The 15,566-nt window shown below is 43.0% G+C and overlaps 1 protein-coding gene across 3 annotated transcripts in view; it reads right to left on the reverse strand.

The window, feature by feature from the left end:
- GLT8D2 (glycosyltransferase 8 domain containing 2) overlaps positions 1 to 15,566 on the reverse strand; it is a 56,809-nt gene that overhangs the window by 29,425 nt on the left and 11,818 nt on the right. The window lies entirely within an intron of this gene.

Genomic DNA, 15,566 nt, shown 5'->3' on the forward strand with positions numbered 1-15,566 from the left:
TTGGTTCAAGATGGCGGAGTAGGAGGACGTACACTCACTCCCTCTCGTGAGAGCACCTGCATCACAACTCACTGCTGAACAATCATCGACAGGAAGACACTGGAACTCACCAAAAAAGACACCCCACATCCAGGGGCTTCCCTGGTGGCGCAGTGGTTGAGAATCTGCCTGCTAATGCAGGGGACATGGGTTCGAGCCCTGGTCTGGGAAGATCCCACATGCCGGGGATTAACTAGGCCCGAGAGCCACAACTACTGAGCCTGCGTGTCTGGGGCCTGTGCTCTGCAACAACAGAGGCTGCAATAGTGAGAGACCCGCGTACCGCGATGAAGAGTGGCCCCCGCTTGCCACAACTAGAGAAAGCTCTCGCACAGAAACAAAGACAAAACACAGCCAAAAATAAATTAAAAAAAAAAAAAGATACCCCACATCCAAAGACAAAGGAGAAGCCACAATGAGACGGTAGGAGGGGCGCAATCACAATAAAATCAAATCCCATAACTGCTGGGTGGGTGACTCACAAACTGGAGAACACTTACACCACAGAAGTCCACCCACTGGAGTGAAGGTTCTGAGCCCCATGTTAGGCTTCCCAACCTGGGGGTCTGGCAACAGGAGGAGGAATTCCTAGAGAATCAGACTTTGAAGGCTAGTGGGATTTGACTGCAGGACTACTACAGGACTGGGGGAAACAGAGACTCCACTCTTGGAGGGCACACACAAAGTAGTGTGTGCATCGGGACCCAGGAGAAGGAGCAGTGAGCCCATAGAAGACTGAACCAGATTTACCTGCTAGTGTTGGAGGGTCTCCTGCAGAGGTGGGGGTGGCTGTGCCTCACCGTGAGGACAAGGACACTGGCAGCAGAAGTTCTGGGAAGTACTCCTTGGTGTGAGCCCTCCCAGAGTCCACCATTAGCCCCACCAAAGAGCCCGGGTAGGCTCCAGTGTTGGGTCGCCTCAGGCCAAACAACCAATAGGAGGGGAACTCAGTCCCACCCATCAGCAGACAAGCAGATTAAAGTTTTACAGAGCTCTGCTCACCAGAGCAACACCCAGCTCTACCCACCACCAATCCCTCCATCAGGACGCTTGCACAAGCCTCTTAGATAGCCTCATTCACCAGAGGAGAGACTGAAGAAGCAAGAATAACTACAATCCTGCAGCCTGTGGAACAAAAACCACATTCACAGAAAGACAGACAAGATGAAAAGGCAGAGGGCTATGTACCAGATGAAGGAACAAGATAAAACCCCAGAAAAGGGCTTCCCTGGTGGTGCAGTGGTTGGGAGTCCGCCTGCCGATGCAGGGGACGCGGGTTCGTGTCCCAGTCTGGGAGGAACCCATGTGCCGCGGAGCGGCTGGGCCCGTGAGCCATGGCCGCTGGGCCTGCGCGTCCAGAGCCTGTGCTCCACAACGGGAGAGGCCACAGCAGTGAGAGGCCCACGTACTGCAAAAAAAAAAAAAAAAAAAAAACCAGAAAAGCAACTAAATGAAGTGGAGATAGGCAACCTTCCAGAAAAAGAATTCAGAATAATGATAGTGAAGATGATCCAGGACCTCGGAAAAAGAATGGAGGCAAAGTTCGAGAAGATGCAAGAAATGTTTAACAAAGACCTAGAAGAATTAAAGAACAAACAAACAGAGATGAACAACACAGTAACTGAAACGAAAAATATACTAGAAGGAATCAATAGCAGAATAACTGAGGCAGAAGAACGGATAAGTGACCTGGAAGACAGAATGGTGGAATTCACTGCCGCGGAACAGAATAAAGAACAAAGAATGAAAAGAAATGAAGACAGCCTAAGAGACCTCTGGGACAACATTAAACACAACAACATTCACATTATAGGGGTCCCAGAAGGAGAACAGAGAGAGAAAGGACCAGAGAAAATATCTGAAGAGATTATAGTAGAAAATTTCCCTAACATGGGAAAGGAAATAGTCACCCAAGTCCAGGAAGCACAGAGAGTCCCAGGCAGGGTAAACCCAAGGAGAAACACGCCAAGACACACAGTAATCAAACTGACAAAAAATAAAGACAAAGAAAAATTACTGAAAGCAACAAAGGAAAAACAACAAATAACATACAAGGGAACTCCCATAAGGTTAACAGCTGATTTCTCAGCAGAAATTCTACAAGCCAGAAGGGAGTAGCATGATATACTTAAAGCGATGAAAGGGAAAACCCTACAACCAAGATTACTCTACCCAGCAAGGATCTCATTCAGATTCGATGGAGAAATCAAAAGCTTTACGGGCAAGAGAATTCAGCACCACCAAACCAGCTCTACAACAAATGCTAAAGGAACTTCTCTAAGTGGGAAACACAAGAGAAGAAAAGGACCTACAAAAACAAACCCATAACAATTAAGAAAATGGTAATAGGAACATACATATCAATAATTACCTTAAACATGAATGGATTAAATGCTCCAACCAAAAGACACACGCTGTCTGAACGCATACAAAAACAATACCCATATATATGCTGTCTACAAGAGACCCACTTCAGACCTAGGGACACATCCAGACTGAAAGTGAGGGGATGGAAAAAGATATTCCATGCAGATGGAAATCAAAAGAAAGCTGGAGTAGCAATACTCATATCAGATAAGATAGACTTTAAAATAAAGAATGTTACAAGTGACAAGGAAGGACACTACATAATGATCAAGGGATCAATCCAAGAAGAAGATATAACAATTATAAATATATATGCAACCAACATAGGAGCACCTCAATATGTAAGGCAACTGCTAAAAGCTATAAATGAGAAAATCAACAGTAACACAATAATAGTGGGGGACTTTAACACCTCACTTGCACCAATGGACAGATCATCCAGACAGAAAATTAATAAGGAAACAGAAGCTTTAAATGACACAAGAGACCAGATAGATTTAATTGATATTTATAGGACATTCCATCCAAAAACAGCAGATTACACTTTCTTCTCAAATGCACATGGAACATTCTCCAGGATAGATCACATCTTGGGTCACAAGCCTCAGTAAATTTAAGAAAATTGAAATCATATCAATCATCTTTTCTGACCACAACACTATGAGATTAGAAATCAATTACAGGGGGAAAAAACGTAAAAAACACAAACACATGGAGGCTAAATAATACGTTACTAAATAACCAAGAGATCCCTGAGGAAATCAAAAAATACCTAGAGACAAATTACAACAAAAACATAAAGATCCAAAACCTGTGGAATGCAGCAAAAGCAGTTCTAAGAGGGAAGTTTATAGTAATACAAGCCTACCTCAAAAAAAAAGAAAAATCTCAAATAAACAATGTAACCTTACACCTAGAGGAACTAGAGAAAGAAGAACAAACAAAAGCCAAAGTTAGTAGAAGGAAAGAAACCATAAAGATCACAGCAGAAATAAATGAAATAGAAACAAAGAAAACAATAGCAAAGATCAATAAAATTAAAAGCTGGTTCTTTGAGAAGATAAACAAAATTGATAAACCATTAGCCAGACTCATCAAGAAAAAGAGGGAGAGGATTCAAATCAATAAAATTAGAAATGAAAAAGGAGAAGTTACAACAGACACTACAGAAATACAAAGCATCCTAAGACACTACTACGAGCAACTCTATGCCAATAAAATGGACAACCTGGAAGAAATGGACAAATTCTTAGAAAGGTATAACCTTCCAAGAATGAACCAGGAAGAAATAGAAAATATGAACAGACCAATCACAAGTAATGAAATGGAAACTGTGATTAAAAATCTTCCAACAAACAGAAGTCCAGGACCAGAGGGCTTCACAGGTGAATTCTATCAAACATTTAGAGACGAGCTAACACCCATCCTTCTCAAACTCTTCCAAGAAATTGCAGAGGAAGGAAAACTCCCAAACTCATTCTATGAGGCCACCATCACCCTGATACCAAACCAGACAAGGGTACTACAAAAAAAGAAAATTACAGACCAATATCACTGATGAAAATAGATGCAAAAATCCTTAACAAAATACTAGCAAACAGAATCGAACGACACATTAAAAGGTCCATACACCATGATCAAGTGGGATTTATCCCAGCAATGCAAGGATTCTTCAATACGCGCAAATCAGTCATTGCCATATTAACAAAGTGAAGAAGAAAAACCATACGCTCATCTCAACAGATGCAGAAAAAGCTTCTGACAAAATTCAACATCCATTTATGATAAAAACTGTCCAGAAAGTGGGCATAGAGGGAACCTACCTCAACATAATAAAGGCCATATACGACAAACCCACAGCAAACATCATTCTCAATGGTGAAAAACTGAAAGCATTTCCTCTAAGATCAGGAACAAGACAAGGATGTCCACTCTCGCCACTATTATTCAACATAGTTGTGGCAGTCCTGGCCATCGCAGTCAGAGAAGAAAAAAAATAAAAGGAATCCAAATCGGAAAAGAAGAAGTAAAATCGTCACTCTTTGCAGATGACATGATAGTATACATAGAGAATCCTAAAGATGCCACCAGAAAACTACTAGAGCTAATCAATAAATCTGGTAAAGTTTCAGGACACAAAAGTAATGCACAGAAGTCTCTTGCATTCCTATACCCTAATGATGAAAAATCTGAAAGAGAAATTAAGGAAACACTCCCATTTACCATTGCAACAAAAAGAATAAAATACCTAGGAATAAACCTACCAAGGGAGACAAAAGACCTGTATGCAGAAAACCATAAGACACTGATGAAAGAAATTAAAGATGATATAAACAGATGGAGAGATACACCATGTTCTTGGACTGGAAGAATCAACATTCTGAAAATAACTATACTACCCAAAGCAATCTACAGATTCAATGCAATCCCTATCAAACTACCAATGACATTTTTCACAGAACTAGAACAAAAAGTTTCACAATTTGTATGGAAACACAAAAGACCCCGAATAGCCAAAGCAGTCTTGAGAAAGAAAAAAGGAGCTAGAGGAATCAGGCTCCTGGACTTCAGACTATACTACAAAGCTACAGTAATCAAGACAGTATGGTATGGCACAAAAACAGAAATATAGATCAATGGAACAGGAGAGAAAGCCCAGAGATAAACCCACACACCTATGGTCAACTAATCTATGACAAAGTAGGCAAGGATATACAATGGAGAAAAGACAGCCTCTTCAATAAGTGGTGCTGGGAAAACTGGACAGCTACATGTAAAAGTATGAAATTAGAACACTCCTTAACGCCATACACAAAAAGAAACTCAAAATGGATTAGAGACCTAAATGTAAGACTGGACACTATAAAACTCTTAGAGAAAAACATAGGAAGAACACTCTGTGACATAAATCACAGCAAGATCTTTTTTGATCCACCTCCTAGAGTAATGGAAATAAAAACAAAAATAAACAAATGGGACCTAATGAAACTTAAAAGCTTTTGCGAAGCAAAGGAAACTACAAACAAGACAAAAAGACAACCCTCAGAATGGGAAAAAATATTTGCTAACGAATCAACAGACAAATGATTAATCTCCAAAATATATAAACAGCTCATGCAGCTCAATATTAAAAAAACAACCCAATCCAAAAATGGGCAGAAGACCTAAATAGACATTTCTCCAAAAAAGACATACAGATGGCCAAGAAGCAGATGAAAAGCTGCTCAACATCATTAATCATTAGAGAAATGCAAATCAAAACTACAATGAGATATCATCTCACACCATTCAGAATGGCCATGATGAAAAAATCTAGAAACAATAAATGCTGGAGAGGGTGTGGAGAAAAGGGAACCCTCTTGCACTGTTGGTGGGAATGTAAATTGGTACAGCCACTATGGAGAACAGTATGGAGGTTCCTTAAACAACTAAAAATACAATTACCATATGACCCAGCAATCCCACTACTGGGCATATACCCAGAGAAAACCATACTTCAAAAAGTCACATGCACCCCAATGTTCATTGCAGCACTATTTACAATAGCCAGGTCATGGAAGCAACCTAAATGCCCATCAACAGATGAATGGATAAAGAAGATGTGGTGTGTATATATATATATATATATATGTATAGACAATGGTATATTACTCAGCCATAAAAAGGAACGAAATTGGGTCATTTGTAGAGACGTGGATGGATGTAGAGACTGTCATACAGAGTGAAGTAAGTCGGAAAGAGAAAACAAATATCATATATTAACGCATATATGTGGAACCTAGAAAAATGGTACAGATGAACCGGTCTGCAGGGCAGAAATAGAGACACAGATGTAGAGAACAAATGTATGGACACCAAGGGGGGAAAGGGGGCCAGGGGTGGGCGTGGGGGGGTGGGATGAAATGGGAGATTGGGATTGACATATATACACTAATATGTATAAAATGGATGACTAATAAGAACCTGCAGTATAAAAACATAAATAAAATAAAATTCAAAAAAAAAACGAAAAGCCACAGACCCTGTTTTTGTAGCCCTCCCAGCTTCCTTTTTCCCCTCTAAAAAAGTGTTCTCCTCTTGCTATGAGGGAACTTGCAAGTGGCTCACCATAGCTGCAGACCTCAAATTCTCTGCTAATTGTGAATAAACCCATTTTTGCTGGAGGAAAAAAAAAAATTCATCTTAGTTTCGAAATCTAAAATTAAATTTTGTCACATATTCATTCATTTCTTTGTGGCATTTTCCAGGAGGTGGAAACTGACTTCCTTTATCTTAAAAAACAAACAAACAAACAAGCTAATTTACCATAAATAATTTGTCTTGAAAACTCAAAATTTATTTTAAAATTAAATTGATCCTTCTTAGTTACGGTCCTTCAAAAGAACTTCTGAACCTGACGTTTGACTGGATGCAGCCGTCAGCAACCAGGAATAGTAACCTTTAGAAATCAGCAACATGACAGAGAAGGCAGGATAGCATAGTACACCAGGGTTTCTTTATGAACCAAAGTGTTGTGAGAACTTGTTGGCAGTGATCTAGGGAAACTCTTCAACAGGGATTTCATTCAAGCCTTTAACTCACTGTAAACAACTGGCTACAATGTCCCTTTCATTTTCCCAGGATATAGACTGTACACCCAGGAGCTCTGAGTGCATTTGCAACGGCCCTTCTCCTTTTCCCCTCTTGCACTTGGGAAAAATTGAGTCAAAAAGCATGCTACTTACGATTCTTCTGAGATTAGTTTCAGGTACCTTTTATCCATTTACTATTCTGGATGATATACATTCGGCTAACTTTTTGAGGTAATGTCAGCCTAGAACGGTCTTTGGCCACATGTCTGTTCCCTTCCAGAGACCATCTGGTACCACAGGAGAGAATGAGGGGGAGACCAGAAGGCCCTGGGCTCCAAATCCCTGAGGCCAGCTCCTCCCTGTAATCCCAGTCAGCCAAGCCAATCAATTCCCCTCTTTTCCTTAAACTTCTTTGAAATGAGGTTCAATTTCTTGCAAACGAATCCTTACAAATACATTCCCTGTGGCCAGAACGGGATGGATATATTACTAATTCCATTTTTCAAATGAGGAAATTGTGGCTCAGAGAGGGTCAGTAACTTGCTCAAAATCACACAGCTGGTAAATAGTAGAACAGGGATTTGAAATTAGGGCTCTCTGACTTCAAATCTGATGCTCTTTAACCACAAGGTTCTGAAACTCATGAAAGGCTATTCTGGCTACCCCAGAGGCAAGTGAGGTGGGCTCCAGGTAACAGATGTCACTGTGTATTCATGAAATTTCACAGCTCCCAGGCGAGGTTGGTCTGCTCTCCCTTGAGTGCTCCGTTACTCTAACTACTGAGCTCATGCCAAAGAGTAAGTGCTGACTCATCTGGCAAGGGGGCTCATCTTTCCCCTGTCCAGCACGTTGCAACTCTAAAATCTCTAAGATAAAATAAGAGGGGCTTCCCTGGTGGCGCAGTGGTTGAGGATCCACCTGCCAATGCAGGGGACACATATTCAAGCCCTGGTCCAGGAAGATCCCACATGCCGCGGAGCAACTAAGCCCGTGTGCCACAACTACTGAGCCTGTACTCTAGAGTCCGCGAGCCACAACTACTGATGACCGTGCACCTGGAGCCCATGCTCCGCAACAGGAGAAGCCACCGCAGTGAAAAGCCCATGCACCACAATGAAGAGTAGCCCCCGCTCACCGCAACTAGAGGAAGCCCGCGCGCAGCATCAAAGACCCAACGCAGCCAAAAATAAATAAATAAAATTTTTTTAAAAAAAGATAAAATAAGAGGATTCAGGAAACTGATATGCACATCTAATTGCAAGGCAGAGCAGTAGTGAGCCAAGGAGGGAAATTCCTGAAGCAGATTCTTGTAGGAAACCGTCTAAGGTGCTTTTAGAATACAAGGCAGAAAGGAGTCCCTGAGAAGCATGTACCTCCAAGAGAAAGCCTGTTTCATTTACTTTTTATTTTGGTTTTTTTTGGTCTTGCCTCACGGCTTGCAGGATCTTAATTCCCTGACCAGGGATAGAACCCCGGCCCCTTGCAGTGGAAGCATGGAATCCTAACCACTGGACTGCCAGGGAATTCCCTGTTTCATTTACTTTTTAAAAAGCATATGAAATTGTATAAAGATTCAGTATGCCTGATTGGCATACTCCTCTCCCTCTTCACAATTTGATCTCATCTCTGATGGTGGCACATTCTGTTTAAGCTGCTATAAACTGGTATTTCCGGTGCTTGCAGTCAAAAGCATTCTAATAGATTAAGTAGGTGCACAAGAGATGTTTGCAGCTTCTAGAGAGGAGCTGATGGTATGGATTTGGCAGAGGGATCAGAGCTGTAAAGGGGTAGAAGAGTGATAGGGGGAAGTCAGGGATGAGAGCTGGAGGAAACAGCTGCAAGACATCTTAAGAAGACATAGAATAAGAAGCAGAAATCTGGGGCCAAGGGAAACGAGTGTCTGGGGCAGAGTGTGAGAGCATATTCTGGGTTACCATGGTTCCTGCCTGCGAGCAAGTGCAGCACAGGACTCATTACTATGCGGGCGAGGCCCAGGTGCACGGGAGGTGCAGGCCACCTGCCCGCACTCTCCTCCTCTACACACGTCCTGTATGTAGCCTGCGGGACCCCACACTCGCCTGCTTTCCCACCACCTTTGGGGACCGCTCATCCTCAGCCTCTTTGGCTGTTCCCCCATCTCTGGAACCTCTAAATGGTGGACTCTCCTGGCTTGAAATACCATTTATATGCCTACAACTCCCTAATTACTGTCTCCAGCCCAGATCTCTCACGTGGACTCCAGACTCCTAAAGCCAAGTGTCCACTGGGTGGCTCCACTTGAAGGCATCCTCATGTCCAAATTCCAACTCCTGACGTTTGCCCAAAACACACATCTCCCATCATCTCCCCCAGCTGCACAACGGCAACTCCATTCTCCTAATTGCTCCAGTGGAAATAAACTTGGTGTTATCCTTGACCCTTCTCTGTTTCTCATTCCCCACAGATGGACTGACCACAAATCCTGTCAGTTCCACCTTCAAAATATATCCATGATCTTCACCACCGGTACCGCCTTCTCCCTGGCCTTATCACCACCATCCTTTGACTGGATGATTCTGCCTGTGTCTCCTTTTAGTTGGTTGTGCTGTTTTCTGTTTAAAATTCTCCAAGCCCTCGCTATTTCTCTCAGAGTAAAAGCCAAAGTCTGTACAGTGTCCTACAAGACCTCACCCGATCACACTGGCCTCCTTGCCAGGCATTCTCCTGCCTCAGAGCCTTTTACACTCGTTCCCTCCACCGGGAATGCTATTCCCTTCCCCTGGAACACTCCTGCCAGATATCCATGTGGCTGGCTCCTTCGTGTCCCCCAGACTCAGTCAAAACCCCCTAACCTCAGCAACACATATGTCACTTCTCCTCAGCAATGACCACCGTCCAACATACTGCCCATTTCATCACTGGTTTATTGTCTGCCCTCCCGGTGATAGGCTATAAGCTCCTTGAAGGCAGGGCATTTTGTCTGTTTTGTTCATTGCCATATGCCCAGCATGAGTGCCTGGAGATATGAACCCTCAAAAATATTTACAGGGCTTCCCTGGTGGCGCAGTGGTTGAGAGTCTGCCTGCCGATGCAGTGGACACGGGTTTGTGCCCCAGTCTGGGAGGATCCCACATGCCGCGGAGCGGCTGGGCCCTTGAGCCACAGCTGCTGAGCCTGCGCGTCCGGAGCCTGTGCTCCGCAACAGGAGAGGCCACAACAGTGAGAGGCCCGCGTACCGCAAAAAATAAATAAATAAATAAATAAATTTACAGACTTATAAATATTTTTATAATATAAATATTTTTATAATATAAAAGGTTTATAGAACACGTGACCCTCTCCTCCAGGAAGCTGCGCAGCACCTCAAACCTCATCTGTTCACAACTGAAATCAGCACCTGCCCCACAGAAGCTCCTCCTCAGTGTTCTCTGAGCATCCTCTTCCACCGCTCCCTCCCAATCCCTCATCCAACCAACACCTGATTCCTACAGTTTCACCTCCTAAGTGTTTCTTAATCCATCTCCTTTCTACCCTGCCTCATCTCACTGATTAACTCTGCAGTAACTTCCCTCCTGGACTTCCTGCCTGTAGGATTTCTGCTCCCTCCCCTTTCCCAATCCATCACTGGTACAGCTGTCACAGTGACTATTTTTGTTGTTTAATAATTACAGTAAATTAATTTGAAATATACATGCAGGTTGAGTACCTTTTTTTTTTTTTTTTGGCCACGCCACATGGCGGATCTTAGTTCCCTGACCAAAGATGGAACCCGTGCCCCCTGCAGTGGAAACGCGCAGTCTTAACCACTGGACTGCCAGGGAAGTCCCGAGTACCCTTATATTTTTGTTCGATTTTTCCTTTTCTTTTTATCACTTGAAACATTTAAAGTCTACCAAAAAGTTGAAAGAATGAATTTTCATATACCCTACACCAGATTCACCAATTGCTAACACATTGCCATATTTCCTTTCTCTCTTTCTCTCTCTCTCTCTTCTTCCCTCCCTCTGTATATATATATATATGTATACATATATATACACATGACTCTTCAGCCCTAAATACTTCAGTGTGCATCTCTTAAGAGCAAGGACATCCTCCTATATAATCACAATGCCATTATCACACCTCAGAAAAATAACATTAATTTAACATCACTGGATAAGCAGTCCATATTCAAAATGTCCCCATTATTCCAATATTGTTTTTTATAGTTTGGTTGTCATATCTTTAGTTTCTTTTACTCTTGATCAGTCCCACCTCACCATACTGCCTTTTTATTTTTCATGAACTTTTTTTCGAAGAAGACAAGCCAGTTGTCTTGTAGAATCCTACTGACTAAAGAGTTACTATATGATCCAGCAGTCCCAATCCTGGGCATATATCCAGAGAAAACTAATTGGAAAAGATACATGCACCCCCAATGTTCATAGCAGCACTACCTACAATAGCTAAGACATGGAAGCAACCTAAATGTCCATTGATACAGACGAATGGATAAAGAAGATGTGGTATATACACACACACAAACACACACACACACAATGGAATACTACTCAGCCATAAAAAAGAATGAAATAATGCCATTTGCAGCAACATGGATGGACCTAGAGATGATCATACTAAGTGAAGTCAGAAAGAGAAAGACAAATAGCATATGATACCACTTATATGTGGAATCTAAAATATGATACAAATGAGCTTATTTACAAAACAGAAACAGACTCACAGACATAGAAAATAAACTTATGGTTACCAAAGGGGAAAGGGACTGGGGGGAGAGGGATAAATTAGGAGTTTGGGATTAACACATACATACTACTATAATGTAAAATAAATAACAAGGACCTACTGTATAGCACAGGGAACTATATTCAATAAGCCATAATGGAAAAGAATCTGAAAAAGTGAATATATACAGTATATAAAAAGTGTATACAAACACACACACACACACATGCTCATATATATAACTGAATCACTTTGCTGTACACCAGAAACTAACATAACATTGTAAATCAATTACACTTCAATCAAAAAAACAAAAACAAACAAACAAAAAACCCCCACTACTCTGAGTGTTCCTTTCCTCCCTAAAGCCCTTCACTGGAAATCCAGTACCAGAAGGTTAAGATTGGAGCTTAAGATTCCCCTAGGTCCTCTGTGTCATGCCTTCCGTCTAAGCTGAACTGGTTGAAAGTTAGTCTCCAGCCCTCCACTGTCCTTCACACCCAGGTCTATGCTTCTCTTTTTTTTAATTAATTAATTAATTAATTAATTAATTTATTTATTTATTTATTTTTGGCTGCATTGGGTCTTTGTTGCTGTGCGCGGGCTTTCCCTGGTTGTGGCGAGTGGGGGCTACTCTTTGTTGTGGTGCTCGGGCTTCTCACTGCGGTGGCTTCTCTTGTTGCGGAGCATGGGCTCTGGGCGTGCAGGCTTCAGTAGTTGTGGCACGTGGGCTCAGTAGTTGTGGCTCGCGGGCTCTAGAGCGCAGGCTCAGTAGTTGTAGCACACGGGCTTACTTGCTCAGCGGCATGTGGGATCTTCCCGGACCAGGGCTCGAACCCGTGTCCCCTGCATTGGCAGGTGGATTCTTAACCACTGCACCACCAGGGAAGCCCTCTATGTTTTTCTTGTCAGTGAACTTTGGTTCATTCAGTCCCCTCTGCCTGGAATGCCCTTTCCCCTCCTCTTTCCCCAGTAAATTGCTACTTGTGCTTTAAAGACTCCTCCTCCTCCTTCAGGAAGCCTTACCTGATTACCCTGCCTGGGTGCTCCCCTAATCTCCATTCCTATGCCTATCCCTGCACTCAGAACACTGTGTTCTAATATCATGGGTGTGCCTGTCTCCTCCACTAGACCATGAGATGACAGAGGACAGGGACTGTGGCCGACCTACCTCTGTGTGCCTCAAGAAATGTGTGTGGAATGAATGAGTGAGAAATAGGAGAGAGGAAGAAAGGGCTCTTGTTGTTCTGTTCTTCAATCCCAGGAAGAAAAGGGTCTGCATACCTTCACTAAGGAAAAAGCCAGAAGGAGGGTAAAGCCAGGTTGATGGTCCCACTACAAGAATAAAAGCAGGGGCTTCCCTGGTGGCTCAGTGGTTAACAATCCGCCTGCCAATGCAAGGGACACGGGTTCGAGCCCTAGTCCGGGAAGATCCCACATGCCATGGAACAGCCCATGCGCCACAACTACTCATCCTGTGCTCTAGACCCCGTGAGCCACAACTACTGAGCCCACGTGCCACAATTACTGAAGCCCGTGTATCTAGAGCCCATGCTCCGCAACAAGAGAAGCCACGACATGAGAAGCCCGCGCACCGCAACGAAGAGTAGCCCCCGTTCACCGCAACTACAGAAAGCCTGCACACAGCAACAAAGACCCAACACAGCCAAAACTAAATAAACAAATAAATAATTTTTTAAAATAAAAGGGGAGGGCTCAGGTCTTCTTATTGGCCTTTCTCTTACCATCACAACAAGGAGCCCCAGAACCATGTCCCCTGAGCCTCTGTAAGCTTTCCTAAGCTGAGTGACTTCTGTGTTGTAGTTTCCCTGTAGTAACAAAGAGTCGCGCCTTCAGCATTAAGGGCCCATAAGCCTGTCTTCAGGACAGCAAGAAAGATGCAGCTGGGGAGTCATCTCACAGTGTTGGAAAGAGGAAATCCCTAGGTAAGGCCCTGGATGGTTGGAGCTTCAAAGGGGAAAGGTCCTAGGGCCTGTGACTAGGAAGAAAAAGGAGAGCTTAGGGAATTGATCTGGACCAGAGAAATGTCTATTAGGTTTAAAAACAGGTCCCAGAAGATCTTGCATGGGGAGTTGTTTTACCAAATGTCGAAGAGTTTGGGCCTGTTGTCAAACCTGGAAAGAATGTCTTAAGACCTGGCAGTGGCTAAGGGGATTAGCTCTGCCTTGGAAGAAAGGCAAAAGTGGGAGGGACTCCAGAAAAATATTCCAAAAATCAGAGCCCATAAGTTTTATTTTACATGCCAACTCTAATCAGTTGATAGGAGCTTTCAGGACTGACAAATTGAGGAGTCTAAAGCCATCACAAGACTCAGTGAAAGAAAGAAGGAAAGAAGGAAGGAAGGAAGGAAGGAAGGAAGGGCACTGTGATTGATTAATCATGTCTGCCATGGGTTCAGGTAAGGAGGTAATAGGAAAGGACCTGGGAATCAAAAAGGAATATAAAAGAGGGGCTCCTAAAATGTATTTTTGAATGACTTAAATCTGGCAGGGCATGTACCTGAGTGGAAATATGGGTTTTGTCATTAGACAGAGCTGACTTTGAATCCTGGTTCTGCCTCATTTCTTACTGTGTAATCTTGGGCAACTTACAAAACCCAGTCTGTAAAATGGGATTGTTTTGCAGGTTAAATTAAATAATTTATTACAATGATAAGGAGACACATAGTAATTTCTATTAGCGAGGCATTGTTCTAAGACCTTTATATGTATATTAATTAATTTGATTCTCACAACAACCCTACAAGGTTATTCTTCTCAGTTTACTGATGAGGAAACTGAAGTTCAGGGAGGTTAAGAGACCTGCCAAGAAGCTCTGTGATTTCACGGTATTCTCTAAGACTTGACCCTGAAGTTCACATGGGTATAAAATACATTTAATAGAGCTCTTCAACTTAAACCAGGCAGACTACAGAGTTATGAACAGGACAGGAGCATGGGTTCACTTGAAGAAAAGAGAAAGAAGGACAAAACCAGGACTTAGGAATTTGGCCTCCAACAAAACACCTCTGGTCTTTTTACTTTTTGCTGGAACATCAAAGGCTTACTCCTGATCCACCAAAATAAGCAGGGTGGGGACGTCTTCAGTTTGCGGACGACCCATCCTGCTTTCTCATGTGATGGATTGAGGCATTCTTTCACAACATGGCTTTAGACCAGGTGCTGACAAACTACAGCCAGATCCTGCCCATCACCGTTTTTTAAAAATAAAGTTTTGTGGGAACATAGCCAGGCTTATTCTTTGATGGTGCTGTTTGATGTTTTTTCCATGGCCATTTCCACACTACTTCCGCATAACTGAGTCGTCATGATGGAGACCATCTGGCCTGCAGAGCCACCTACCTGGCCCTTTGCAGGGAATGTTTGCTGATCCCTGCTGCCCACCTTAGGCCAGACTTTCTACACATCAATATGGCATGCGTGATCAATCATCTGTCCTTAACCAGAGAAGGGAGAACAAGATGTCCCCTTGGGTGTTCGCCAGGAAAGGTATGAAGTAGAATGTCCATGAGAGGAACCAGGGTGAAAACACATGTGGTCAGGATAGGATATTGTAGGGACTTCCCTGGCGGTCCAGTGGTTAAGACTCCGCTTCTACTGCAGGGGGTGCGGGTTTGATCCCTGGTCGGGGAACTAAGATCCCACATGCCACGGCCAAAAAATAAATAAATTTTAAAAAAGAATAGGATATTGCAGAGTGCCGATGTTAATCTATATGATGTGATAAAATGGCTCTGTGTCAACTGGGAATCACAGTGTTAAAAAACAAACTTAAGCAGATTTCTCATCTGCAGCAGCGGTCCCCAACCTTTTTGGCACCAGGGACCAGTTTGGTGGAAGACAATTTTTCCACAGACGGTGG

Source organism: Monodon monoceros, unplaced genomic scaffold (genome assembly GCF_005190385.1).
Source record: "Monodon monoceros isolate NGI ecotype Baffin Bay Population unplaced genomic scaffold, NGI_Narwhal_1 Super_Scaffold_6, whole genome shotgun sequence".
Classification (NCBI taxonomy): Eukaryota; Metazoa; Chordata; class Mammalia; order Artiodactyla; family Monodontidae; genus Monodon; species Monodon monoceros.